This window comes from Dermacentor albipictus, unplaced genomic scaffold, assembly GCF_038994185.2.
Source record: "Dermacentor albipictus isolate Rhodes 1998 colony unplaced genomic scaffold, USDA_Dalb.pri_finalv2 scaffold_15, whole genome shotgun sequence".
Taxonomy (NCBI): domain Eukaryota; kingdom Metazoa; phylum Arthropoda; class Arachnida; order Ixodida; family Ixodidae; genus Dermacentor; species Dermacentor albipictus.
In genome coordinates, this window is record NW_027225569.1 from 2048193 (window position 1) to 2059882 (window position 11690).

General features: G+C 43.1%; 1 pseudogene; it reads left to right on the forward strand.

The window, feature by feature from the left end:
- The first annotated feature begins 475 nt into the window (after nucleotides 1-475).
- On the forward strand, nucleotides 476-10831 carry LOC135919062 (uncharacterized; annotated as a pseudogene).
- The last annotated feature ends 859 nt before the right edge of the window (nucleotides 10832-11690 follow it).

Genomic DNA, 11690 nt, shown 5'->3' on the forward strand with positions numbered 1-11690 from the left:
TGTGAAAAATAAAAAAAAAAATTCTGTGATAGCGCATACATGTGTTGCTCGATTTCTTTGCCTCAATCTATCGAAAAGGTGAAACAGCTTATTTGCTGCGCTCAAATTTCGCATTAGGAAGTAACGTAATTGTCGGTAATTTTTTTTTCTTTATTAAGTAAGTAATTTGCCTGCTTTATTATTTTTACGAAGCAATAAACAAGCATTTGTCTTGCGTTTGCTACGTGCCAAAGTAGGCAACATGAAGCGTTGCCAAGACAAGCCTGAGCCACGTCTAGACGCTGATCGCTCCTTTGTGACTTACCCAGGCAATAAGCAAGCACCCTCAGTAATTTGCCTTTGAATTGTGCGCACACTTGTGTCTGCGTTCATCAGCGATGCCGTATAGCGTGCTTCACGACGAACTGCTGCTGCGATCTCTGCACTGGGACGAATTAGAAGATGTGAACTTGCTCCCAGTGGAACCACGGCGGGATCTTCGGAAGCATGGCCTGCTTAATTTGGATGCCATGGACAGCACGTTGTTCTACCGGTCGTTCAGGTTCGAGAAATCGGACCTGGACGATCTTCTGACCGGCCTCCTGATTCCAGAAGAGGTAGAGAGCGCTCAACGGGTTCGAGTTCCTGGCCGCGAGGCGCTGTGCATGACGCTGCGGCGTCTCGCCTATCCGAACCGCTTGTGTGATCTGGAGGTGTTCTTCAGACGCCACAGTTCGGTGATATCGAGTGTGGTGTCTAAAGTTTTATCTCACATTGAATACTACTTTGGACACCTCCTAGCGGACCTCACAGAGCACAGGTGGCTGAACCTACAAAACCTGGAGCTGTTTTCCCAGGTAAGAGCGCGCTTTCAGCAGAAGTGTAAAATACACATCCATCCTGTTCCCTCACCCCCACTTTCCTTTGTGCGTACTTTTTCTTTTCATTTAAAGGAAACCACCTTTGCTCTTCCTTCGACATTCCCGCAAGGATAGCTGTGAGCGTGCAGAATACACATGAGCAGCAGGCTAGAGGGGCAAAGGCGACGCCAGGAAGCATGCCCTGTTTGGGGTCTCTTCAGTTAACGGTGGGAAAAAAATATGCATGTTCAGTTAGGCCAGCGACGCATTTTTTGTTTACTCTCTGAAAACGGGTAACGACACGACCTAATCAACATTGGAAAATGCAACGCGGTAGCTTCTCGAAGCAAGCAACTCGGGGACATATGGCTGAAGGCTTTAGGGTTTGAGGAATTCACTGTCGACGAGCAGAAGTATGCCTGCATACATCGCGAGTCGACGTCGTCGTGCCAATGCGCGATGCGGCTTGTCCACATGCCATACAGAACTAGAAAAATTATAACTTCGTAAGGTATGCCATGTTCTTTCTCAGCAAAGGAACCTGATAGCTTATAGATGTAAAGGAGAGCCTTCTTCTAAATTTCGCTGTAGTAATCCCAAAGAACATTGCACTACAGCTTTTGCCTCCATACAGGATTTAACCAGCCGTATGAGAACGCTGCAGGGACGCGATCGGAGATATTTTCTTCGACATGCGTTCTGTTCAGTTGCTGCAACGTCACGAAGTTGCAGTATGCAAAATTTGTGACAGCGGGGCGGAGAGAGCAGCCAATCAGGAAGCGGTCACCTTCCCGGAAGTTTACCTCCGTCGTTTGTCGTCTGCTTGCAAACAGTACACTACAAAGCCAAATGTTTCTCGTCTTCCAATTGAATGAAATCTTTGTCTAAAAAAACGTATTTTTTCTTCTCAAGCCCAAACACGTTTTCAAATAGCAGTACGTGTGACTACTGCAATTTATAACTATTAGGTTCTTTGCGTCGTCCCTAGGTGGTGTCGCGCACAGCGAGAAGGAAAAATAAAAAAAACGACGGGAAGAGTGGCGCACTTTTCAAGAGGCAGCCACAACATCCCAGTTGCTCGTTGGTACCGATGATGTTGTCGATTTCTCTGTACAACCAACGAATTATTTGTTTCGAGAAACAAAAACGACGCCGGAATTCACTTTCTGCCATTTCTTCAAACGCGTTTCGCACCCCCACCCACTCTCCTCCTTCCTCTAGAAACGCCAGCGAAACAACCGAAGTTTCCAACGGAAGCGCCATTTTCTAGAATTAAACTATGGATCGGATTCAAACGTGCCATTCGTGCCATTCCGCAGCCGAAAAGACCGCCTGTTGGATCCAATCCAATCCACCAGACGCCCCATGCGAAGCCGTATGATCGCTCCAAACTTCTCAACTCCCGTCGCGTTCGGACGAAATGCTCGGTGGGCGGATGATTGACAGGAGCGTGTCGTCATTTTGACGTCACCAAAAACGGGGCGGCGCCCCGCGGCAGGCGACGTCGGCGCGGAGTAGGCCAATCGCGCGCGCCGGTAACCGAACGAACGCGCCGAACAACCATCTCCGATCGCACCCCAGGTGAACAGTGTGCGTCTTATGCTTGTCCTGTCACCGTTGCTAACACGTGTCGTACTATGGCGCGAACAAGCGCACCACGTAATCAGTGTGGTCTATGTAGTAATGAAATGAGTGAACAGCCTCTTTGCTCTTTGGTCATGGCAGTTTGCAAGGCGAAACTACAAATGTATGAATGCTTCAAAGCAAGTGAATGTGGGTGTCATCTGGAGGTGCTTTATGGAATTTCAGAATTCGACGCAGCTCTCATTTCATCGGAAATGAGAGCTGTGAGAGTACTAATTTTAAGATGCGCACTGGGCAGTGCTAATTTATTGGACGGCAAGGAAATTGTATTTAAGGAAAGCCGAAATGTCCTGGCTGCTTAATTTTATGGACGAGGCCATTAGTGTAAACATTGTGCGCTGACACTTGAACACACCTTTGCCTAAATTCAGAGCTAGTGGTGGTAACGATCATTGTTTTCACAAAGGGTACTTAAATGCTCAACCTCACACAGTATGTTCCATACTTTTCCATTACACAGCCTTTGCTCACAACCAGACCGTGACATCAAGGTGACATTAATGTGCAAGGTGCAGTCCAGCACATAAACACTTGTGCCACGATGCAGTGCGCTGTGTGAGGTGGTGACAGTACACAACTTCCCACTGGATACAAATTGTGCAGGACAAACCGTAATAAAACATATCACTGTGTATTCTTTTTACTGCGTAGAAAGAATTTTGCACCCAAGACACATTTTGCACCCAAGATAATGTTTAATATCATTTCGACACTGTCATACTTCACAAAACTGTGAACATAAAAATTGGGCACTAATTAATAGCGAGGCAGTGCCATAATTAAAGGAAGCTTTGCTTCAACTTATTGCCATAGCATGTGGGATATGCATGCTTTTTCACCTATGTTGTGTGCTTGTATGGGTTTGTGTTTAAGAGAGCGAGGGAGAAGCTTGCTTTATTCTGTTGTAGTGGTGCTAGAGTTTTAAGTCAAGTCAAAAGTGCAGGCAGTGATGTATGCTTGTAGCATCTTGAGCAGCAGTGCTGGCTGAGCAATGAAGTCTAATTCATGCTGTAAGGCATATGTACTCTTTAGGTGTGTGCACATGACAAGAAATGTAGTCACGAGCGCTCCCAGTTAATGTACCTTCATGTTCCGCTTGTGCATACCGGTCAAAGCATCATCCAAGGAGAAACCGGTACATTGCACGAGCAAAAAGAAGAATGAAAGGAAATGGTCTTGTTGCCGTGGTAACTGGTACACAGTCTGCTCTCTTATCATGCACAGGACCAACGTGGATATTTCTGCCTGGTCAGTGGCAGGGTTTTATTTATTACTTGTGGAAAACAAAATAGTGAGCCAAGAAGATATTCACGTGTTTAAATGGGACAAACTTTTAGTTGTGAGTCAGCGCTCGTGTTTGTCTATTCTTCATCCGTGTTCTTTAATGCACGCTGTGTGTAATAGTTATGAAGAAATGTGTCGTTTCATTACCTTCTAAAATAGTTCTTTTTGTACTTCGCACGTAACCATGTGCAGATGACGAAGATTTGGCAAAAGAACAGTCAAGTAAATTTGTTGCACACAAGTGCATGCATGAAACGGCACCACAACAGCGGACATTTCTACTATACAAGAATTGCCACCTCTGACGTGCCACACGTACGGTCAGAGATACATCTTCTGGCACGATTTCGAAACGGACACAATTAGCTCTTCCTGCATGGCACGATGTCCACACCTAAAGAGTGTATCTTACGCTGTAGTCTAATCCTAGTATGATCTTTTTCTCAATACGTTAAGAGTTTCTTGCTAAAGATAGCTGTTTACCGCTGTTTCTTTTTCTTTTTTTATCAGGCTATTCACAGGAAAGGCGCTCCACTGAAGAACTGTTGGGGTTTCGTTGATGGCACAGCGCGACGAATTCGCAGGCCATCAGTTGGACAGCATGATCACTTCTCTGGCCACAAACGGCATCACGTGCAAAAATATCAAGCCGCGATGCCAAATGGATGGACCATTTCATGGTCGGCGCCACGATGCTGGTGCGTGAGGTTGCCTCTAAATGTTTCTCTAATGCGCCATGGCGATTAGCTTCAATAACTCAAATACCTAATGTAGTATGGTAATATTCAATGTTTTAATTGCTACCAAGCTGCCTATGCATGTCCTGCCCTGGCGTGTTCCATATTTTCAGAACCACTTTACACTTACAGGACGACTTCCACCAAATATCAAACTATACATGTTTGTGTTGTTTGATTTTCTTGCTTACTTAGGTATGTCTGACCGAGAATTAAAGAGGTCTACAACCACCCCTCGCGCATTGTGAAAAAAAACACATTCAGCGGATAGCATACACTCCTCTGAACATTTCAGCTAAATTTTTCAGTCATGGACGGCGCATGAAGTTCACAAGGTTGCAAGGTTACCTTTTTCACAAAAAAATTGTTTTCGAACAAAGGCCTTCTGCTCACCCATTTCAAAGATACCAGCACCTTGCATGCTTAATGGTTAAAATGTATACCCTAATAAGGTCCCTTAACTTTTCTTTAGCTCACGCACCGCTTCTGTTTGTGCAAAACAAGTGCATTTGAATGAGTCTTTTTGTTCTACTCTCACAAGATCTCTAACTTTATTTCAAGAATTTTGAAGAAGACGGCCCTCTACCAGAACCTGGAGAAAGTCGCCCAAGGCCATGAATATGTTATCTATGGTGACCCAGCCTATCCACTCCGGCCCCTGCTCCTTAAGCCTTTTGGAGGTGCATCATTGCAGCCCTACGAGGCTCATTTCAACAAGCGCATGAGCACTGTGCGGCAGGCTGTGGAATGGGGGTTTGGCAAGGTGGCAGCGGACTTCGCATTCGTTGATTTCCACAAAAATAAAAAAATGACTCAGCAGAGGGTGTGGCGAATGTATAAAGTTGCAACATTGCTGTCCAACTGCCATACTTGCATGTATGGCAGTCAAGTGTCTACATACTTTGGCATTGCACCACCCTCTTTCAGAGAATATCTGGTACCTTTACGCTCTAGAAAAAGGTATATAGGCATGATCGCTGATATAACTTATGACTCCCGATGTCGTGCTATCGATAGTCGAATTTATTATGAAAGTGTCTAGTAATGATGATGTAGTGACGGTTACACGTGTAGGGAATCTGATGATGCTGCAGAAGTCATTGCACTCTAGGATAGATAAAAGTTGCGCAGTAGTTGCTGAATTAGTCAGCATGTCAGTGTTGAAATCCCCGCCCAGTGTAAGCAGATAGCCGCTTTCATTTACGTATGACAGAAGGTTATCTAAAAACTCAAAAAAAAGCAGAGTGGCTGGCATTAGGGGGTCGATACAAAACCGCAAATACTGTCTTTTCTTTCTTTATGCATAAGACTTCATAATGTTCTGTAGCTGTGCTATATTCTACAAGAATGTCATACCCTGTTAGAGAAACTAGAATTGCAACGCCGCCACCTCTGCTTCCCCTGCGGTTCACGAAGAAATGCTCGTATCCTTGAGGTATATAATGTTCCGAGTCATCATTGTACCAAGTTTCGGTAAACATGAGTACGTCAAATTTTACCTTACATGATTTGATTAGCACAGTGACTTCGTCTTTTTTGTTCAGCAGTGACCTTGCGTTTAGATGCATGAATGTTAGCATCTTTGCTTCGCTGCTAATTTTGTGGCTCTTAACGGTTTCCTCGGGAATCAGACAGTCTGAGGACGCCCTCTCTACTGGAGGTACGAATGTGTCAAAGCTACTGTTTGTTATACGCTTGTGATTTTGCTCAGGTCGCTTTCACGCCTGATGCGAATGACAGGTGAAGTCTCTGTGTGACGTGCAAGAATAATGCCATTCTTCGTCCACACAAATTTCCAGCTGTGTTCACGTTTGCGTGCTATTACCATCCCTAACATTTTCTTCACTTCGGGACAAAGGTGTTCATTTACAAACACAGGAGATTCAGTGGGCAAGCCGAGGGATGCATTTGTTAGCCTTTTCTTGCGTGACTTCTGAAGCACTACGTCGCGTTTGTCACGACATTGAAACTGAACAATTATATTTGTCTGATTTTCCTTCTTTGTACGAATTCTGTGACAAACATCGATGTCCTCGCGTGCTATAGGTTCACCAACCACCTCACCAATTTTCTTTAGCACTTCAACCAGATTTTCGTTTGGTTTCTCGACTATTCCTTTAATTTCAAGATTTCCATTTCGCGAGTACTGCTCGGACTGCAAGAGGCCCGACTGGCAATCTGCCAAGTCCTTCTCCAGGGTAGAAACTTTATGTTGAAGTAGTTCGTTTTCTATCTTCAGCTGAATATTTTTACTTAAAGTTGCCATCAATTTTCATTTGTATCATCACTGCTCTTACTGAAGAAATCCATGCTTTTCTTCATTTCATCAATTTCAGTGCGCAAATTTCTCTCTTCGGATCGGATGCTTCGTTCTAGCGCTTCTTTCATTTGTTTACACTCATTTCTAATTTCATCTTTGAAATCATGTAGCATTCTTGAAACTTCCTTGTTCATATTATACACTATAGTCGTAACACAAAGACACGTACACTCAAGATCGGGCAGCAGTGGCAGCTAAAAACTACAATTTGTATTCGGAAACGCGCTGGGTGCGCCACTAACCTGCAAAACACAGAAGAAATGGTTCAGCGTGTGCCTAGGAAGCCGCCACTGCTGCCGTATGCGATCCCCGGTAAGATGGCAGGCTTTATATGTCCAGATGGTCAGGTGGTCCCGGAAATCACGTGGTTCCGGAGCCAGTCGCCTCGAGGTGCTTTCGTAGATTGCGCTTGCTTCCTTTCGGGCAGTCGATGACAAGGGCACGTGTATGGGGATCTGCAGTATATCTAGCTGCCCAGTGAAACTGCAAAACACAGAAGAAATGGTTCAGCGTTTGCCTAGGAAGCCGCCACTGAATGCCGCTTGATATACTTGCTTAAAACTTTCTTTGTTGTCCTCATTTGCTTTTTGATACCTTCTTCTTAATGCTCTTACTTTTTTCCTTTCTATTTCTAATTCTATGTTCCACCATGGTTTTGCTATTGAATCTGTTGTTTTTATTGTTTTGGTGTATTTTTTACTAAGTTTTCGATTTTAGAATAAAAGGTGTTTATTATTAATTCTGTGTGAGTAGGATTTACTATGTCGTCTTTTACTATTTCTTGGAACCATGTGTCTCGTTTGAGTTTTTCTAGTACCTGATATTCTCCCTTCATAGTTAGGCGTTTAATAGGTTCAGCATGTTTATTAAAAGCTGTTATTGCTATATACCTCTGGTCACTAAGAGAGTTTTCTTCCAGAACCTCCCATTTTTGTATTTTGTTTGCCATCATTTTATTGATAATAGATAAGTCAATCCAGCTTTTCCCATTTTTAGTTTCAAAAGTAGGGAGTGAATTTTCGTTATTTAGTATATTTAAATCGTTTCTAACAATGAATTCGAAAAGTGTCTCTCCTCTTGGTTCAGAGGGTTGGCCTCCCCATACTATGTTTTTTAGAATTAAGGTCTCCTAGAATTATTACATTCTCTTTATCTTTTAATTTTAAAATTTCTTCAATCTCTAAGAAATGGGGTTCGATGTTATCTTTTGGTGAAACGTAACAGTTAATTATGTTGATGTATTCGTCTTGCCATTTAATTATTATAGCTATTATATTTTGTGTGGTAAGTAATAGGAAAATATGGATTTTCGTTATGGATTATGATGGCTGTTTTTGGGAGGACTGGGTGACTGACTATTTTCGATTTTAGTGGATAGCCTATTATTTTATTATTTAGTGCGTAAGGTTCCTGAACAACTGAAATATCCTGTTGAAAGTGGGTCTGTAAATTATTTAGTTGAGTTGTCGCTTTTATTGATCTAGCTTGATTTAGCTGAATTATGTTTTGTGAATTAGTACACATTTTTTATGATTAATAAAAACAAGAGAACAGTTTTTTTTTTGTAGGGAAATACAAGTATAACAGAGACCTTGAACTAGTTACTTTGAAACAAATCCCATTCGTCTCCTCTGAGACTCGTAGGCTTCATCAAAGGCGAGAGATGTCGCATCCCACATGGAATGTTTCTTACATTTAAAGCCCTTCTCCTTGCATACAGGGCAGGATTTAGTCTCTGCCTGGTATTCGCTGTAGTAGTGGGCTCCACCACATTCTGTGCATCTTACCACTCTGGATCTGCACTGTTTCTCTATGTGCCCGAAACGTGCACATCTCGAACATTTTGAGACGAGAACATTCTCATAGACTCTACAGTGGGTCCAACCAATGTTTCCATGGCCTCTTTTCACCATTTCATTTGCAAGTTCTCGGTTGCTTATTCTTAAAGTGACAGATTTTGATGACTCTTTTTTGTCACCCAAACTATTTTGACCTCCTTCTCGTTTCCTTTGAGGTTGTTTTGTTGGATGATTCTCTCTGGAATCTTTTCATTGACTCCTAGGTCCACGCCAACAATATTTACTTCGGGAGAGAGACCTTCGGAAATTCTTATAGAGAAATGACGCATCTCCTGGTTGGCCTTAAGGCCTGACTCCACGCTCCTGAGATCCTCGACTTTATCTGCAACTATTGCAACCCCGTCTTTGATGTTCTTGACCTCAACATCAATGAGACCGAACTCAGTTGGCTCGAAGTTAAGTTTAGCTCTTGTTTTCTGTTGAGGGTTCTCTGTTCCTGTTGTATATTTAATTAGCAGAGCCCTTGAGATCCCTGCGCGTTCTTGTTTTGCTCGCCTCCTACTGAGAAAGTTTGTGAGTATGAACCTTCTTTGGACTCGGCCTCAGCCTTGCCCGTTAAGTATGCATTATGCTCAATTGTCCTAAGAGCCAAGGCTTTCATATTTTGGAATTCGTGCAAAATGGCATCTAATGCCTCTCTTGTTGGTGGCGAGTCATGTCGTAACTCCATCATTGCTTTGATGAAGCGTTCATCGATGTCCATGGCGTTTTTCAAATGTTGCTCGTCTTCTCTGGATTCCACGTTTCTTTCTTTGCCCGAAACTGAACCTTCTATGTGGTTAGTCTCGCTCGAGAGTAGACCTGCAGAGACAGATTCTTCGAGTCTCTTTGCCTCTGGGTTGCAAGTTTGACTCTTGTTTCGAGCCTACTTGTGCACTTTTTTTGTCATAGTGGAATCTCCTTCCCACAAATTAATTGCTTGTTCCATCAAAAACTGCGTATCGCTAGTTCTGTGCAGTACACAACCATACTGCAACAGGTTTTGATGTTAGTTCTGTGCAGTGTGGGTAAACGCTACAAAACTAATGATTTTCTACTAATGAAAAAGGGATAATTGAATAAAAATAATGTTATATCTTTGTTTATTAGGTCTCTAACTAACTAACAGTTAAAAAAGAAGTAGCTTTGTGCGTTACTTTGAAGCTGATTGGCGTGGATTCAGAATGGCATTTACGAGGTTCAAAATGGCCGCCCTTGCCTACATTTTTGCTATGCTTTCTTCCTTGTTTATTACAAGAGTATATCGCCAAACTACATTAAAATAATGGTTGAATTATACTAATTCGAGGTCGTAGATTACGAATTTCTACTTTTTATTGACGGATGGTGTTTATTTAATTGAGATTTGGTGGATCGGGATTCGACACACATGTGGTCGAAAATTAGGGTGGATTAATAAAATGAAGTTGCATTCAGTAGTCAATAACATTTGACCTAGTTATTGTAGGGTAATGAAATTTTAGCTGGTTATTCTCCTAATAATTTCAAAGGAGAAATGCAAAATCTGAGCACCACTGCTCCAAGGGTTTTAGCGCTAAAAATTGAAGAAACTGTCGTTTTTGCCCCTAGGTCTGATGGTTTGTTTACATTTGTTTTAACGTTAATAACAAAGTCAAGATTGCACCAAAGTAATGAAACCTGGTATATTCATGACCGCGAAACCTTCCCGAACAATTCAACACCAAGTTTGTTGATGACACGCGAGAAAAACCAGAGTTATGATTGAAAAATCCAAGAGCACTTACATTGCTGTCTCTCCCTTGGGTGGCCAGCCGGAGAGTTTGAGTAGATAGGGACAGTGGGAATCTCGTTAATCCATTCATGCGCGTCACTAATTAGATGACGAGGCATTTGGCTTTTTTCCCCCAGCCTGGGTCTTGACTGGCCGAGGTACGTCCTAACGGCGTGCTCCGTTGTACGGAAACTTCCTCTCCCTCGGACGCAGCCAAGAGTCCAGGCGTGGAACACTGTCATCTAATAGGTATGTGGACCGAAACAAATGTCGCGACTTGCGACTAGAAATATGGTGGGATGTCTATACTCCCCTCAAGCTCATATCCCTCCTCACGGAGGTCATCTGTTGGTGTGTTCTAAATGACCTAAGGCCTCCTTGCAAGCATTAGATCGTCATTATCTTGAAGTCGTGTATACCCATTCCAATGTCTCAGAATCCCCACCCAGGCGACACGTCAGGTTGGGCCAACGTTGGAAACATATTGGCACTTCTTGGTCCAATGACGGCCTAAGATTAACAGCGTGGTTCCAATATTGGCAGTGCCATTCTGATTGCTGGCCCAATTATGGCCCAAGGTTAACAGCGTGGTGCCAATATTGGCTGTGCCATTCTGATAGAGATCCAATGTTGGCCCAGTTTACACAGTCAGTAAACAATATCGGCTGTGCCATTCTGATAGAGATCCAATGTTGGCCCAGTTTACACAGTCAGTAAACAATATTGGCACTGCCGTTCAACAAGGCGGGAATAATTGGACAGACTTTCGTATGGATTTGCCAATATGGGTTACTAGTTGGCTTTCTTTGGAGGACATTGGCCCGTAATAAGCAATTTTCGCCTTGTCGGCTTTTAGTGCTCTACGACTTGCTGAGATTGAACAACGTGTTTTGAAAACTAACGCACTGATCACAGGCACACTGTGCAGGAACCAGGAATGTGTTCTCCCATGTCAACTCCATGAATGGTACACCGCCATTATTGCACTTCTAATTTACCGAAATGCATCCATTGAAGAGATAAGCCAGTGTACCACGTAGCAAGCAGGGGAAGTCGCATAAATTTAGCCGCTGCTTTATTGATCGTAAATAAGAACTTGAGCTTTCCATAAGAAGCAACGGTATTGAGAATTTCCCTGCGCATTGTATATTTTGCATGTACGCTCGTGGGCTTTAGTGCGTCAGGATTCTGAGGAGAATCGAGAATTACAGTGCCTCAGAGCTGATGGAACCATTTTAAATTGAATCGAGATGGAGCGCATATGTATTAGTGAAA